The sequence below is a fragment of the Lepidochelys kempii genome, chromosome 3, assembly GCF_965140285.1.
Source record: "Lepidochelys kempii isolate rLepKem1 chromosome 3, rLepKem1.hap1, whole genome shotgun sequence".
NCBI lineage: Eukaryota > Metazoa > Chordata > Testudines > Cheloniidae > Lepidochelys > Lepidochelys kempii.
Genome location: NC_136382.1, coordinates 53,533,068 through 53,551,921, shown reverse-complemented (window position 1 = coordinate 53,551,921; position 18,854 = coordinate 53,533,068).

Sequence of the window (18,854 nt, the reverse complement as noted above, 5' to 3'; positions counted from 1 at the left end):
GTTACCTTTAGCTTCTTAACCCTTTACAGGTGAGAGGATTTTTCCTCTGGCCAGGAGGGATTTTAAAGGGGTTTACCCTTCCCTTTATATTTATGACAGTTGGTCTTGAAGTTCAACCAGTATGTTAACAGTCTCAAGTTGCTATGGACCTATTTTGTGTAAATTAATCAATCAATCAATCAACAGAGATACTAAGTTATATCCATGACTAAAATGAGTAACTGTGTGATTATTCTTATTCAACCTACATGCTTGTTTGCCTCATCCACTTCCTGGACACTACGGTGCTAATAAGCGATGATCACATAAACACCACCTTATACCAGAAACCTACTGACCGCTATGCCTACCTACATGCCTCCAGCTTTCATCCAGACCACACCACACAATCCATTGTCCACTGGGAGACAGACCAGTCCTTGCTTACAGACAGCCCCCAAACCTGAAGCAAATACTCACCAGCAACCACACACCACACAACAAAAACACTAACCCCGGAACCTATCCTTGCAACAAAGCCCGTTGCCAACTGTGTGTTGCCAACATTTTGATTATAATGTCAGAGTTGTTTCTGAGGCTGTGGATGGCATTGTGTTCTGCACGGCTGAGGTTATGGGGCAAGTGATGCTGCTTTTCCACAATTTCAGCCGGTGCACATCGGCGGAAGCATTCTATGTAGAAGTCCAGTCTGTTGTTTCGACCTTCAGGAGGAGTCCTGAATTACAGACCTAAAAGTGGCAATTCTTCAATAAAAAAACTTCAAAAACAGACTCCAATGAGAGACTGCTGAATTGGAATTAATTTGCAAACTGGCTACAATTAACTTAGGCTTGAATAAAGACTGGGAGTGGATGGGTCATTATACAAAGTAAAACTATTTCCCCACGTTCCTCGCCCTCCCCCTGCTGTTCCTCAGACGTTCTTGTCAACTGCTGGAAATGGCCCACCTTGATTATCACTACAAAAGGTCCCTCCCTCCCCCCCCGCTCTACTGCTGGTAATAGCTCACCTTAAGTGATTACTCTCGTTACAGTGTGTATGGTAACACCTATTGTTTCATGTTCTCTGTGTATATAAATCTCCCCACTGTATTTTCCACTGAATGTATCCAATGAAGTGAGCTGTAGCTTACGAAAGTTTATGGTCAAATAAATTTGTTAGTCTCTAAGGTGCCACAAGTCCTCCTTTTCTTTTTGCGGATACAGACTAACACGTCTGCTACTCTGAAACCTGTAGTATGACCAGGGATCCCAGCCCAAAAAAGAAGACTGGGTATCAGAGGCACCCCAGCTACAACTCCCAGGAGTGATGGGTATTAGGATATAGATATTCAGGCCTGTCTGCAAAGGCCTGTACTCTAAGAATTTAGGTGTATTCTTATCACTTGGCTAGTGATAGAGGTATAAAAGAAAGAATCAAAATCACTGTCTGCTGGTGTAAGGGCCTTCTCTTATTGTGACAGTCTGAGGCCATGTTCTTAGGCTAAGGCCTTTGGCTAAGCAGCAGAGGCAGCCATAAGCTGGGAAGCGAACAGTCACATCCTCACATTCCGAACTAGTCACACTGAAATAAGGTGCTATTCGGCTGTTAGGAATACAATCCTGTCCTGATAGTTCCTATCACCTCCAGAGAAAGGGAAGTGCCTAGAAAATGTAAAAGGAAACTTAGTTTGATAACATTCTGTCTGGCAAGAACTCACTTATCAATAGCTGGGATGTGAAATCCTCACTTCTGTATTGTCTTCTCATTATAGTTCCCACTTTGCTGTTGTTTGTCTGTATAATCTCTGTCTGGTTCTGTGATTGTTTCTGTCTGCTGTATAATTAATTTTGCTGGGTGTAAACTAATTAAGGTGGTGGGATATAATTGGTTACATAATCATGTTACAATATGTTAGGATTGGTTAGTTAAATTTCAGGAAAATGATTGGTTAAGGTATAGCTAAGCAGAACTCAAGTTTTACTATATAATCTGTAGTCAATGAGGAAGTGACTGGGTGTGGGTGTGGGTGGGCATGTGGGTGAGGGAGATGGGAACAAGGAATGGGGGTAAGAAAATTGGAATCATGTTTTGCTAAAGGGGGAAATGGGAACAGGGAATGGGAGTAAGGAAGTTGGAATCATGTTTGGCTAAGGGTAGGAATGGGAACAGGGACACAGGTGCAAAGCTCTGTGGTGTCAGAGCTGGGAAGGAGGATACTAAGGAAGGAAACTGGAATAATGCTTGCTGGAAGTTCACCCCAATAAACATTGAATTGTTTGCACCTTTGGACTTCGGGTATTGTTGCTCTCTGTTCATGTGAGAAGGACCAGGGAAGTAAGTGGGTGAAGGAATAAGCCCTCTAACAATGGGCAGCTCAGATGAGCATGGCTTATTGCTGAACCAGGCCAAGATGAAACATTTTGATTCTGTTCAACAAACCAAAGTGAAATGTTTTGGTTTCAAAAATGCTGAATTAAAATTTTTCAGAACTTTTCATCCCAGTTCAGGATGCAAACAAATGTCACCATATCGGTATGGATCAGCCCTGTTCCCTGGTTCTTCTACGGTGAGGAGGAGGTGGTGGAAGGCAAAGTTCACTCCACTGTGAATAAAGAATACAGAGGCAAATCTATATGAGGAACTCTCACAGACTTTTTTGGTTCCTATGGGGGACTCAGAAAGCTCCAGCAAATGAACAGTCCTTCAACCTTTTCCCCTCCATCAGGAAGAGAGAAAGAGCATGGGGAGCTGCCACTGACTGAAGGAGTCAGATAAAGTCATGCATGATGTTACTCTAGGCCTCATCAAACCTTCAGTCTTTACAGGCTTTCACTAACTTGGTCTCAATCTGACCCATTGTACAAGGATGTGTGTCTCCCTTACACTGAACCTGAATCAATGGGGTGGGGTAGGCAGGGTTTTAAAGAGGGGAACATCTAGCATTTATCCCTTGGGCTGCAATGGACAGACAGGTATGCTGGGACTGTTGGAGAAGTGATGATTTTTTCTACAAGATTTAATTTAGGGGAAAGCTGAAATATTACTAAATCTTGAAAGCAAGAGATATTTTAAAAACTGGAAAGAAGCACTGAGATGTCCCAAGCATCAGGCTAGAAATTTTGCTTACATGCGGTGTCCTTTCCCACACCATTGCAAGATTTTGGGTACAGGAACTATTTCTTCCTGTGTTTCTGTACAGAGTCTGGCACATTCTGGACACGACTATGCAAATAAATAATAATAATAATTAATAATAATGTGGGTATTTCATGAGGTAGTCTTCAATGGGAGTTTTGCCTAAGGAAACAAATGAGTAAGGACTTCAGGGCTTGCTTAAATGATGTCATTTCTGTTCATGAAAGTCTCTTTGAAATTTGTGGCAATATTGCATATGGCTCAATGGCAGAATCAGATTCATGTAAAAGTATATTTCTTACACATTATTTCAAAAGTATCTAAAATGTGTTTCATACTTCTGGTCTTTAAAATCAGGGCTCAAAGATTTTCAGTTACATATATCGGAGCCTGCGTTAGGTAGTTTCCCAGCAGATAATGTATTTGTTTAAAAATGTTCCTTCTTCCCTCAGATTATGAACAAATATTTCTTTAGGTTTGCCCAAGGAAGCTTTAATATGGTCTGCTGACCCAATGCCATTTGTTATCTACAACCTCTGATAGAAATCCCTTGTAATCCTATTATTAGTCTGTTTGATAAAATATTCAACCAAATTTATTGTTGAGTGAAGTAATAACATTAGTGTAATCTCTGCCTCTAATTAACTGAACTGCTAGACACCACTGTTTATTGCCAGAATTATAACACCAATATTTTGTGTGGGGAGGAGGGACTGATCTTACTCTACAGTTAAACAAGAAGTTATAAAGTACTGTGAGTGCAAGAAGTTTGCAGTTCTCTCAGGGTTTCATTATAAGATTCCCATGAATCATTTTCAATGACAGATAAAGTAGTTCCAAGATGCATTGTCATACATTTTTATAACCATGTGATTAATGTGAGCAGGTTTTATCCATAAGCATTGTATAAAAAGGTTCATAGCACAGAAAGATATTTAGAAGTAATAAGTATCTATCTGTTCATCTGGCTGTCTATCCTCATGTATGTGCCTTCCTCCGTTGGTACAGAAGTCTTCATAAAGATTATTCTTCTCTCCTTAGAATTTCCTTCTTCTCTTCTAGATCAATTATATCTGATAGTGTCATTAAATGTTTCTCTGCTTATTTATATTGCCTTCCTAGCTTCTGTGCTCTATTAATTCTTAAAGACATTTTACAAAGATTGATTAGATAATAATATAAAGATAATAAAGAGACAAGATGCTAATTTATCTTCTCAGTGATGCTATATTTTTGTGGGGCATGTTGCAACTGAAGTTGGCTTGTAGTCTGGACAGCTGTGAAGTTAAATTAGTAACTTTAAAATTCTGTTGTGATCATCCAGATATGTCACAAATTGTCACCTTCAGATTTAATACCACATAAGGTTGGGATTTTTCTGTTTGTTTGGTTGGTTTTTGGTATTCCATCAACAGAAGTGGAAAATTGTGAAATAAAATGAGGTCTTGTTTCAAACTCTAAATTGCCAGCTTCCAGCTATTGTAAGTGTGTAGTTTAATCTAATTTGCTTTTTATTTAAAAAATAATATTATTGCAAGTGATATTAACTGTCTCTCTGATGTATAATACATTATTGCTACTGGACAGTGCTGTTTAAAAAGTTTAATTATGTGGCAAAACCTATTGCTTGGATCAGCTTCCTTGGGGGCTTTGAAGTGTATTATATGTATATTCAAAAAAGAAAGAAAAGAAAAAAATATGTAACTTGTGTTGTTTTTGGCTTGTGATTTAAACATTGATCTGATGTATTTTAAAGAGAGTATTTCACATATATAGTCCCCAATCCTTCAGTGATTTATCTACATAAGTAGTTCCATTGGGATGGATTGTCACAGCACTTATCCATGCAGAGGAACAAAACTGAGTAAGGCCAGCCCTTAATCCCCTGCATGACCTTGCTCAGACTGTGATGACCCCTATGGGGTAGAGAACAGGAGCTCTCCCCATTATGAGCAAGTAGGCAGGCAGAGAACAGAGGTGGTGAATGGGAGGAGCTGTAACTCTGCCCTTCCTACTCACAAATCCGCAGGGCATGGGAGGCGGGTGAAGCCCCACTTCAGGGAGGCTAGCCCCTTCTGCCCACCACCCAGGGGCGGCTCAACCGATTTTGCTGCCCCAAACAGTCGCCGCCGAATTGCTGCCGCCGCAACAGCAGCAGAGCTGCCGCCAAATTGCCGCCCCATTCTGAATGCCACCTCAAGCACGTGCTTGGAAAGCTGGTGCCTGGAGCTGGCCCTGCCACCACCCATCCCCAATCTGTGGCTCAAGCCCCGAGACCCTCTGACCCCACTGCAGCTGGAGCCCCAAGACTGCCTGTCCCCCCCTGCAGCCAGAGCCCAACCCCCCCGCTTCCCCTTTGTGGCCGAAGCCCCACCCCTGGACATAGCCAGAGGAGCTTCGGGCCAGCCAGAGCCCTAAGTCCACTCCAACCTGCTTGGAGGAGACCCGGGTTGGCCGCAACTGCCACAGCCGTACCTCCCCTCTGCAGAGCCAAGCCACCCCGCAGGAAAATTCAAAGAAGAAGAAGAAAAACCTGAGCTATGGATATGCCCGTGGAGTCCAGGGAGATTGCTAATGAACCCAGGAAGCTGAGTAGCACATACCATCTTCTAAGCTGCCCCAGAACCTGCATGGGGCATAATAAAAAGCAAAAATTTCCCCTGCCAAACACACAACAGGGTCCGGTGGCAGCAGCTGTGCTAGGGGAGGCTGAGCCTCCTCCAGCCTATTATACCCACCGCCCATGCAGCAGGGACAGCGGAACTGGGAGTGCCAAGGTGGCTAGCACCTCTGAAATGCAAATATTGGGGGGGCTCCACCCCTGCATAAACTCAAAGGGGCTGGAGTGGCTGCCACAGGGCCTGCGAAGGAGAGACCCAGGGTTCCTCCCTGTTTCCAGGCCCTGGAAGGGGTTGGAATGGGCCTGGGAGTAGGTAGGAACCCCTGGGACTGTCCTTCCCAGGCTAGTTCTGAAGGTCCCCCCTACAGAGTTTAAGTATCACCCCACCCTCTCCCAGGAGCTTCCACCCCCGCTGCTGATCAGAGTAGCTGTTGCAGTGCAGAATAAGATGCTTCACACAAAAGGGTGAGGTAATGTATTCTTCCTGCCCACATGCACACAGAAGAACAGGAGAGCAGGAAAGAACTGTGGCTCTCGTTGCAGGTTTGGGTCCTAAAAAATAGTTATATAAAACCAAATAGCATGCATAGTGCATGCTGGGAGAGCAAAATGCTTAATGAAAATCCACAGAAACATTTATTTTGACTGTCCAGCAGCTTTATTTTTCTTTGCTGTTTTAGGTTATTAATCATCTAAAGCAAGTAAATCAGACTCTGTACTTATTGTTTACCAAATGTGTGTTTTAAAAATGAAAGGTATTTTGAATTCTATTCATTTTTGCAGTCCTATGTGAGAATATGCACATATCATAACAGAAACAATATAAATCCTTTGAAACAAGGATCTATTTTTTCCAGGTGTCACTATCCAAATATTTTACTGCCTATTAAGAGATGGACAAACATGGCCTCCTTTGAAATCCTACTGAAGTCTGTGCTAGCTCATCTGCTTGCAGGATTTGGGCCTAGAGTTGACTTGTTCAAACCTTTACTCGAAGGATCCACCCATGTGGGAAGGCACTAAGATAGCACTGCAATGTACACGATATAGACAGGGAGGAAGGAACAGAAGTAAATGAAATATATCAATAATGGTAATGATAATAATTGCAATAACATTTTTGGAGCTTTTTATTAAAAAAAGTGCATGACATTTTTTAAAGAAAATAATAAGGGTCTATTCTATGCTCAAACATTTTGTTTTTAATTAAGTGTGTGTGTAAGTGTAAGAGGGTTGTATTTTCCACAAGTTCTAAGGATTATATACATAGATGTAATCTCACTGATTCTTTTAAATTTTCTTGACATCTTGTTAAGGCCTCACTTGTCCTGCTCCAATAGTAATGAGTGGGTATTTTAATGGGAGTAGGAGCAGATCCCAAGTCTTGAGGTACAGAATATTGTCATGGAAATTCTCTTCTAAAATAGCCTCAAAAAAACATAAAGGCTTCATAAAACAAAGCGTTCTAAACAACACTTGGATACTACTTTCAATATAATGTCTTCACCAGTGAAGATTTTTAACAGCTGTTTTTAACATGTGTTCATCAAATAAATTGTGTTCCTAGTTAAAATGAATCAATGCACCACCATGTCAAATACTGACTGTTACTTCATCAGCACAATAGGAGACCCAACAATTACAGGGCGGGAGAAATCAATCAAGAGAACAAGTGCTACAGTTTATGGAATGTTGCAACAAAATTGACCCCACCTATTCAAGGTCTACATTTCATTTATATATTAAAGTTACAGTATTCTGAGGTAGAGAACCAATTTTTCATCACGGTTACACCAGTGTAAATCTATATTTTATTTGTAGAGGTTCTTATACGATGCCACTCCTCAGGATATCTGAGGCCCAGTTTATTAAAGGTATTTAGGTGCCTAAAAATATTGAAGATCTGCTCCAGAATGCCTATAGAAACTCTACTGAAGTGAATACAGCTAATTCATATATATAGGAATCTTTCTCTTCCTTTAGGCGTACAATTCCATACTCTTAGTCTCTGTCTGTTTTTAGCTGTATTGCCCCTTGGCTTACATAAATGATAGTAATCTTATAGTTAACTGAGTTTTTGGCCTGCTTATACATACACTGATGAGTACAGGCTTATAGGTAGCAAATGAGTCAGATAGGATTGAAAACAGAACCAATGGTGACAAGCAGAAATGATCCACCTTATCACTTTTAGCCCAGGTATTAGAGTGCTCATCTGGGATACGGGAGAAAAGTTCAATTCCCCACTCCCAGGCTAAGGGGGAGAAAGGAGACCACACTTTCAATCCTACTTCTCAGGAAGGTGCTGTAATCATTGGCCTATGGGATATTCTTATCTGAGCCTCCCTCATTCTTTACTGTTCTACTGTGGATAAATAAAGAGTGATAGGACAGAGAAAGAGTGTGTGGGAATGAGTCTGTAGACCAGCGTATGGGGCACCCATGTGGGGGCAGGAGACCCGCGGTCAAGTCTCCTGGCTCCATATCCAGATGAGTACTCTTACCATTAGGATCAAAGTTATAAGGTGGGCACATCTGCTTCCTTGTCAAGTGATGCAGGCACCTAACTAATTCACACAAGAAACTACATAAGCACTTAAGCTAGGACAGGGGTTCCTACATATAATCTGCTAGCAGAGTGAGGCACATCTCTGCAGCCAGGACTTAGGTGTCTATATTTGAGAAAGGAGAAAGGTTTAGCACATCAGCATCTTCCATTGGCTAGCTTATGATGAGGAGCTGCCTAACCTGCTGTCTTTTATGGATCTCATTCTTATGTGTCCATTCATTGTGTAGGGAGCCTAAGCAACTAACACAGGCTTTGTGGATCACAGTGTTATTCTGTAGGTACTGTGACACTCAACGCTGCAGTGCCTAAATCCCTTAATGGATTGCACCTTGCTGCGTGTCTGAGCTAACGACTAAATAACAGGCTCAACTGAAATGATTTAATCTAAGATTATGAATCAGAGATTAGCACAGCACTATACAGAGTACAGAAATAAATAGATACTTTATCACCCTTTATTGTCAGACTAAGATGCAGGACAATATGTTCGTCCTGCATCTGGAAGGGAGGTGCAGTGTTCATTGCTCTAAGGTTTCCTATCACTATCATTATATGGGGTTTCAGGCAAAGGAAACCTAGTTGCCAAGAATATTCTCCCAGAAACACAGGTTGTGATGTCATTTCTACACAGTCTCAGTTTACCCGACTCATGTGAGAAGGCACAATTATTTACAGCTGAGAGGACTAACAAATCTTAATATCTCTCAGTGGATCTTTCTTACCCCACAATCATTCTTCCATGTTGATTTCTCCAACAGAAAACATGTGCTTTAACAATCATCACTTGTTAGTTTCCCTCGTCTATATAAGCTTATGTCAGCATTATTATATTTGTATGCATAATGAATAAATTCCTAAATAGGGTTACTTTTTGATTGAGACCAGTGTTTTAGGCCTTAGAATTCATACATACTCTTTGTTGAAGATAAAGATTCTAAAGAAAAGTAAATATATTTTCATCAAATATACTGAAAGAAAATAACTAAAGTTATTACTATTTCCTAACAGGTACTAACAACCATCAGTAGCCTAGATGTTTTTGCTGTTTATGCTTTTGTTGTTTTTCTCTGAAGCCTGTGGCAATTTTAAAAATGCATTGGTTTATAAACCCCTCTGGAGGGGAACAGTTCTGAATCTAATAATATGATGTAGCTGATGCCATCACCCTGCAGTGTATATATATGAATAGGGTTACATGAACAAGTAACTTGTTCTGATCTCACTTTCCAATGGATGTAACTCCATTGACATCATTGAAGCTACTCCTGATTTACACCTGTTTGAGGAGAATCAGGTTCAACATCTCTTGGGACTCTCCATACTGTCACTAATAGATAGACACACCTGTGAATTGTTTAAACCAGACATCAAGCTGCAATGTCTCCAGTCTGACAAATCTGATTATCAGTCACTGACATGAAACATGTTCATGCCACTTTTACTATCTGTTCCAGCACAATCTTCCTATACCTTTACAGTAATGAAAATATTTTCCAGTAATATAAAACATGCTCCAATTTATTACAAATAATTAAATACAATATTAGGGGAAAGAAAGTGCAATTTTAGTATTCAAACAAACAATATACTCTGTTTTCCATCCCTTCCTTACTGTTGAATTGATGCATATAAACTAGTGACTTTTCCATTTCGAGAGAAACATTGTCTAATTTTCCATTAGATAAGCTGAGGTTATCTATAAAGTCAGAAGTATTCAATATAAAGGATTAACATTCACAAAGTTTCACATACACTTTGAGAATCTCATTTATTTACTTTAAGTAATTTAGGTAACTGAAAAGCTGAGGCTGAAATGAGAACATGAATCTCTGAAGTTAAAACAGATTACTGTGTATTGCAAGTCCTCTGTTGGCAAGGAAACTGGCCCTGTTCCACTGGAAAAAGGAAAATAATGCCAGTTCCTTGGGGGACCAGGAGCTGCTTTTCTGCTGAAGCCCCAGACATTGGAACAATGAGCCTGAATCTTGTTTAATTTCACTTGCATTTGGAAGGATCCACCCCCAAGACCCATCATGGTGACTTCATATAGCTAAACCTTTCTTGCAAATTTCCTTGATGCTTCTGCTTGAGGGAACCTCCAGACTTTTTCAATTTTTCTGAAGGGGAATTGAGTTTTCTAAAACAGTGGTTCTCAACCAGGTGTATCCATACGCCTGGGGATACGTAGAGGTCTTCCAGAGGGTACATTAACTCATCTAGATATTTTCCCAGTTTTACAAAAGGATACATAAAAAGCACTAGCGACGTCAAAACAAACTAAAATTTCATACAGACAATGATTTGTTTATACTTCTCTATGTACTATACACTGCAATGTAAGTACAATATTCATATTCCAATTGATTTATTTCATAATTATACGGTAAAAATGAGAAAGCAAGCAATTTTCCAGTAATAGTGTGCTGTGACACTTTCATATTTTTATGTCTCATTTTGTAAGCAAGTAGTTTTTAAGTGAGGTAAAACTTGGGGTACGCAAGACAAATCAGAGTCCTGAAAGGGATACAGTAGTCTGGAAAGGTTGAGAAACAGTGTTCTAAAATATATGCATTGGATATTTGTCCTGTGACAATCCCTGTTTGCTGATATCTCTGACATATTTTCTAGTGTCAGTAGCTGTGAGGAGCCCCTAATCCACAAAAATTACCAAATATAAATCAGTATGTTTGAAAATTCTTAGTATTTGGAAATAAGGGGACCAATTTTGTGCTCTCTATTTTTCCCTGTGCACCACTCTGAGACTTGGCACAGCAAGCAATCTGGGTGAATGTGATTTAGGTGTTGGGGATAGTTTTAGGCAAGCCCTAAACCTCCTTCCTTTAATAATGTAGGGTTTTTCATGCTAACACGATAGTAAGTAGGAAAAAAGGTTTGTTATATTCCTTATTTTTGGTATTAAGCATTATTATTTCTAGTAGTTTCTTACCTCTTGTAAAATAACTTGCAAAAGTACTATACCAAGAATCTTGAGTAGCCCAAACAAAACATTAAGGCCAATTTTTTTCATTAGTGATTGTGGGTATCTCAAATTTTTGAGTGCCCAATCTGAGATACCTAAAAGTAGCCTGATTTTCAGAAAATGCTGAGCACCTATATTGCAAAAAATCAGGCAGTGATGCTCAAAAATCCTTAAGGCAGTAATGCTCAACCAGTGGTACACATACCCCTGGGGGTATGCAGAGGTCTTCTCGGGGGTACATCAACTCATCTTGATATTTGCCTAGTTTTACAACAGAATACATAAAAAGCACTAGCAAAGTCAGTACAAGCTAAAATATACAAACAAAATGAGAAAGTAAGCAATATTTGAGTAATAGTGTGCTCTGACACTTTTGTATTTATGTGTCTGATTTTGTAACTAAGTGTTTTTTTTTTTAAGTCAGGTGAAACTTGGGGGTACACAAGAAAAATGAGACTCCTGAAAGGGATAGTCTGGAAAGGTTGAGAAACACTGCTTTAAAGTGTCACATACTGGGCATCCTAAAAGTTGTCACCCAAAATCTCCAGTCACTTTTAAAAAAGGGCCTAAAGGATTATTATTTAAAAGATACTATAGTAGAGGCTCCCGAGAAAGAGAGACATCTAGATACTTGTTTCTTATTGGTGGATAACAAACCTGTTTAAAAAGGTAAGATAGCTCAATTTATTGCAGAATGAACCATCTTTACATTTTGTTGTTCTACTCCTTTCCATATAGAGAGAATATTTGGCTTAGTTAGCTTAGAGTTTGGGAAATAAATGGGTGGGTAGATGAAGTTGAAAAGTCTGTTCTGATGTTGTGATAAATGAAGGAATGGTAGCTTCCTTTTATGGACACTCAGCCAGCCAATAGCTATAAAATCCCTCTTAGCTGTTCTTTAATTGCTCTACTTCTAAAGGGTTAAAAAGTTTCACTGCTATGCATAGGTTAAAGGAAGAGAGTGGGCACCTGGCCAAAAGAGCCAATGGGAAGGCTAGAACTTTTTAAAATTGAAACAAAGACTCCCCTTCTGTTTGTCTGTTGATGTTCTCTGGGGAGAGGCACACAGGGCAGAGACTATGCTGTAAAATGCTTGGGGCCAGGTATGAAAACATTATCAAAATCATACCTAAAAACTACTCATTTACAACCCCAGATATGCAAGTAAATCAGGAAATGTCTAGGAAGACACATTTAGATTTATCCCTTTTATTTCTTTATGGCTTGTGGACTCCTTTGTGCTAACCCCAGGTGCTTTTGTTTTGCTTGTAACCTTTAAGCTGGACCTCAAGAAACTATTCTTGATGCTTAATCATTGTATTTGATCTTTTTAAAACTAGCAATAGCCTAAGTTCCCAAATATATTTTCTTCCTTTTGTTTTTTTAACAAAAATTACCTTTTTAAGAACGTTGAATTTTTGTGTCCTAAGAGTTTTGTGCACGCTATTTAATTAGCTGGTGGCAACAGCTGATTTCCTTTGTTTTTCTTTCTCGGCTTTTCCCTGGAGGAGGGGCGTATAAGGGCTTGAGGGTACCCACAGGAAGGAATTCCCAAGTGTGCCTTCCTAAGTTCTCAAACAGGTTTTGCACTTGGATGGCGGCAGCATCTACCCATCCAAGGTCAGAGAAAAGCTGTAACCTTGGGAGTTTAATACAAGCCTGGAGTGGCCAGTATTAATTTTTAGAATCCTTGTAGGCCCCCACCTTCTGCCCTCGAAGTGCCAGGGTGGGGAATCAGCCTTGACACAGGTAAACATCAAAAAGTAAAGACCACAAATTGTCTTCACTGTAGTTTCGGTCCCACATACAAGTTAGGGAAAACGTGGCATTCCACATGTCAAGTGAAATACAGAAAGTTCAATGAAATATAATTTGTGTTGAATTAGTTTTCCTTTGATTAACTCTGAGGTGTCTCATTTCACAAGCCTTGATGCTTTAAAATCATGTTTATAAGAAGTTTTGACAGAAGACGAAGAGTCATTTCTTCCATATGTAAAATGGGACAAACCATCCCAATGAGTCGAAAGAATAGTAAATATAGCAGGCGACCAGCTTGGCTTAATGGTGAAATCCTAGCAGATCTTAAACATAAAAAAGAAGCTTACAAGAAGTGGAAGGTTGGACATATGACCAGGGAAGAGTATAAAAATATTGCTCGGGCATGTAGGAATGATATCAGGAGGGCCAAATTGCACCTGGAGCTGCAGCTAGCAAGAGATGTTAAGAGTAACAAGAAGGGTTTCCTCAGGTATGTTGGCAACAAGAAGAAAGCCAAGGAAAGTGTGGGCCCCTTCCTGAATGAGGGAGGCAACCTAGTGACAGAGGATGTGGAAAAAGCTAATGTACTCAATGCTTTTTTTGCCTCTGTCTTCACAAACAAGGTCAGCTCCCAGACTGCTGCGCTGGGCATCACAACATGGGGAGGAGGTGGCCAGCCCTCTGTGAAGGAAGAAGTGGTTCGGGACTATTTAGAAAAACTGGACGTGCAGAAGTCCATGGGGCCGGTAGAGTTGCATCCAAGAGTGCTAAAGGAACTGGCAGCTGTGATTGCAGAGCCATTGGCCATTATCTTTGAAAACTCATGGCGAACGGGGGAAGTCCCGGATGACTGGAAAAAGGCTAATGTAGTGCCAATCTTTAAAAAAGGGAAGGAGGAGGATCCTGGGAACTACAGGCCAGTCAGCCTCACTTCAGTCCCCGGAAAAATCATGGAGCAGGTCCTCAAAGAATCAATCCTGAAGCACTTAGAGGAGAGGAAAGTGATCAGGAACAGTCAGCATGGATTCACCAAGGGAACGTCATGCCTGACTAATCTAATCGCCTTTTATGACGAGATTACTGGTTCTGTGGATGAAGGGAAAGCAGTGGATGTCTTGTTTCTTGACTTTAGCAAAGCTTTTGACACGGTCTCACACAGTATTCTTGTCAGCAAGTTAAGGAAGTATGGGGTGGATGAATGCACTATAAGGTGGGTAGAAAGCTGGCTAGATTGTCGGGCTCAACGGGTAGTGATCAATGGCTCCATGTCTAGTTGGCAGCCGGTATCAAGTGGAGTGCCCCAAGGGTCGGTCCTGGGGCCGGTTTTGTTCAATATCTTCATAAATGATCTGGAGGATGGTGTGGATTGCACTCTCAGCAAATTTGCAGATGATACTAAACTGGGAGGAGTGGTAGATACGCTGGAGGGGAGGGATAGGATACAGAAGGACCTAGACAAATTGGAGGATTGGGCCAAAAGAAATCGGATGAGGTTCAATAAGGATAAGTGCAGGGTCCTGCACTTAGGACGAAAGAACCCAATGCACAGCTACAGACTAGGGACCGAATGGCTAGGCAGCAGTTCTGCGGAAAAGGACCTAGGGGTGACAGTGGACGAGAAGCTGGATATGAGTCAGCAGTGTGCCCTTGTTGCCAAGAAGGCCAATGGCATTTTGGGATGTATAAGTAGGGGCATAGCGAGCAGATCGAGGGACGTGATCGTTCCCCTCTATTCGACATTGGTGAGGCCTCATCTAGAGTACTGTGTTCAGTTTTGGGCCCCACACTACAAGAAGGATGTGGATAAATTGGAGAGAGTCCAGCGAAGGGCAACAAAAATGATTAGGGGTCTTGAACACATGACTTATGAGGAGAGACTGAGGGAGCTGGGATTGTTTAGCCTGCAGAAGAGAAGAATGAGGGGGGATTTGATAGCTGCTTTCAGCTACCTGAAAGGGGGTTCCAAAGAGGATGGCTCTAGACTGTTCTCAATGGTAGCAGATGACAGAACGAGGAGTAATGGTCTCAAGTTGCAGTGGGGGAGGTTTAGATTGGATATTAGGAAAAAACTTTTTCACTAAGAGGGTGGTGAAACACTGGAATGCGTTACCTAGGGAGGTGGTAGAATCTCCTTCCTTAGAGGTTTTTAAGGTCAGGCTTGACAAAGCCCTGGCTGGGATGATTTAACTGGGAATTGGTCCTGCTTCAAGCAGGGGGTTGGCCTAGATGACCTTCTGGGGTCCCTTCCAACCCTGATATACTATGATTCTATGATTCTATGATTCTATTTATATCAATTCAAGCGCCTCACACTATTTTCCTGGTGTGGAGAAAACATAAAATTGTCCCTATGACAAAAGATATTCATACTATTAAATGCGCTATTGTTGTTCATTTTGTTTATGCCGCATAGCAGAGATGGATATTTTATCTGGCCTAGCCAACAACTGGATGTTTTTTTAGGAATACACAGTGTGAGGGCCTGAGTTTGATCTCTCCTTTGCCAATGTAAAAGTCTGATTCTTCAAATGGATTTATTACTGTATGCAGCATCATGGACTTTGCATTAGTCCTGCACAGACCCAGATATAGTATCAAGGCCTAAAATTCGAATAACACATTTTAAATAGGTTTATTCCAAATTAAGTTTAATATAAGTGAGATCAAAATGAGGCTCTTACATTACTCCACCCTATCCTACTCAATTCAGCATGCACTGAAATAAATAGTGTCTAGCTTTATTTACTGTTCTGATTTTAAATATATATTCATATTTCATACTCCTTGCTCCCTGCTATCATCATGTGATTCAGAATAAATTAATATTTGTTTTATGATCCAGATCAATTGGTGGAGCATAAAAATAAGAAATGTATTAAAACTGTGAGTTAACTGTACTCAGCTGAACAGAAAGGGAAAACTTTTGTAGGATCAATTAACAGTTGCCCTTTAAGTTCAAGTGTTTTGGCATGAGCCAACTCTCAAAGGTGCAGGGGTGAATGCCTATTTGTAACAAAATAGTGGGCACTATTTCTTAGTAAGTAGAATTTTATATTCATAGCATCATGCTTTATTAATACATATGTTGTAAGAAACTTCTACATTGATTATGTAATACCATGACCCAGTACGCTCTCCAGTTTCAATGAGCCTACATATGAAATAACTTGCTTTTATATTTCTGCATGTCATTTTCTAAATGATATTTGCATACTTTAGTAAGAATAATATTACTAAAAATCATATTATTGTACGTACATAGATTTATCTGAGTGTGTCTATGATCTGCTTATTGTTGGTACTTGTAGAAATGCTAACCAGGTAGTATACATGTTACTCGTTTGAAAATCATGGAAATAAGGAACTTGATCATTAAAATGGAACAATTCCTTTATCCCCCTGGATGAAAAGAATGATTTAGGTATTCTGTGAAATGAAAAGGGAAAGAAACATCTTTAAAGAAGCAATATAACAAGCAACGATGACAATCTGTGATTTTTGTATAGGTCAAGTTGTTTCCTAGGGCTGGCAATAACATGAATAAATTAGATAGCTTTTTGTTTTGCAGCCTAGCTATCAGAGAGAACTTCCATTCTAAAACCTCCATTCTCTGATATATTTCCAGCTTCTCTGTCAATGAAACAACAGAGATGCATATATCAGAGAGTAGGCAATGAGTGTTTTAATTAAAATGACTTCTTGGGTCACATTCAGTTAGGTGTACAAGGAGTTAGAAATGGATAAATCACAACACCCATTAGAGAACATCAAGAGGTCAGAACCTATGATAAGGTTATCATTAGATACTATGTAGTGAAACAGTACTGAACCTGAACCTGTGAAACAGTACTGAACCTGCTTTTCTGTCACACTGTGCCTTCAGGAGCAATAACTCTTGTTCATTCATTTGACTGAAACAAGACAAAAACATCTGAGCGAAGTAATGACCTTGGTGCAATATCTTGCAATGGTGCTTATCACCGCTTTATTACCTTTAGATGTTGTCATAAATATAAAGGGAAGGGTAAACACCTTTAAAATCCTTCCTGGCCAAAGGAAAAATCCTTTCACCTGTAAAGAGTTAAGAAGCTAGGATAACCTCGCTGGCACCTGACCAAAATGACCAATGAGGAGACAAGATACTTTCAAAGTCTGGGAGGAGGGAGAAAAACAAAGGGTCTGTGTCTATCTGTGTGATGCTTTTGCTGGGGTCAGAACAGGAATGGAGTCTTAGAACTTAGTAAGTAATTTAGCTAGATATGCGTTAAATTATGATTTCTTTAAATGGCTGAGAAATTAAGTTGTGCTGAATAGAATGAATATTCCTGTCTGTGTGTCTTTTTGTAACTTAAGGTTTTGCCTAGAGGGATTCTCTATGTTTTGAATCTCATTACCCTGTAAGGTATTTACCATCCTGATTTTACAGAGGTGATTCTTTTTACTGTTTCTTCTATTAAAATATTTCTTTTCAAGAACTGAATGCTTTTTTCATTGTTCTAAGATCCAAGGGTTTGGGTCTGTGGTCATCTATGCCAATTGGTGAGGATTTTTACCAAACCTTCCCCAGGAAGTGGGGTGCAAGGGTTGGGAGGATTTTGTGGGGAAAGACATTTCCAAACAACGTTTTCCCAATAAACCCAGATAAATGTTTGATGGTGGAAGTCCAAGCGCAAAGGGTAAAATAGTTTGTATCTTGGGAAAGTTTTAACCTAGGCTGATAAAAGTAAGCTTAGGAGGTTTTCATGCAGGTCCCCACATCTGTACCCTAGAGTTCAGAGTGGTGAAGGAACCTTGACAGATGTCCACTGGAAATGCTAATATTTTGGGAAGAATGCAGATCATCAGCAACATACCAATATATCCTTACACTTCAGAAAGCACACAATATACACACATTGTGAAGTTCAAAATCCAGTATACATGTTGGAAACCCTGCAGCAAAGATTTCTTAGTGCAATAACTTCCTTCACATCCAGAATCCACAAGCAGAGCTGAACTGTTTTTTTTTTTTTTTAATCTCAGAGAAATACCTCAATCAAACCTCAGTTCTGTTTTAATTTCAGTTTTTATTGATTTCAATAACAAAGTCTAAGGATTCAAAAAGGCAATTAAAGGAATTGGGCTTGATTCTCCAGGCACACTGGGACCCAGATTCTACAATGGACTCCACACAGGCAGACCCTTGTTAGCCTACATTGATCCTCATTGGCTGGACATGAGCAGAGTCCCTTCCAGTATCAGCATCTGTGTAAAGCACTACTGTTAAAGACGACCTACAAAATCAGGGCCCTTTGTTAGCTTTTTGTATCTGGGAAATGAATTGTGAGGGAGGATTGCTGAATGGAATGGGCAGGGCCATCTGTTTGCCAGAAGCTGGGAATGGGCAGCAAGTGATGGATCATTTGATGATTACCTGTTCTGTTCATTCCTTCTGGGGCACCTGGCATTGGCCACCATCGGAAGACAGGATACTGGACTAGATGGACCCTTAGTCTGACCCAGTATGGCCATTCCTGTGATCTTAATTTCTTATGTAATTTAGAAATCCGAACTTTCTCCCTCACTGTATGTGCCTTATACATATCCATTTCTATTGAATACTAAAGCAATCCCATGGCCACCTATGACTTCACTGGGGGACCTTGTTGGGTCTAACTTCACTGGAGTAAGAAGAAGGCTTAGTTCACCTATAGGTTCTGCTTTTAAGTATAAAAGCTTCATTTTGAGTAGCTCAGGGAGAGACAGAGTTAGCAGAAGTTTTGTCTAGAGAAGAAATCCACAGAAGCAATCTTCCTTATAAGAGTTTTCTC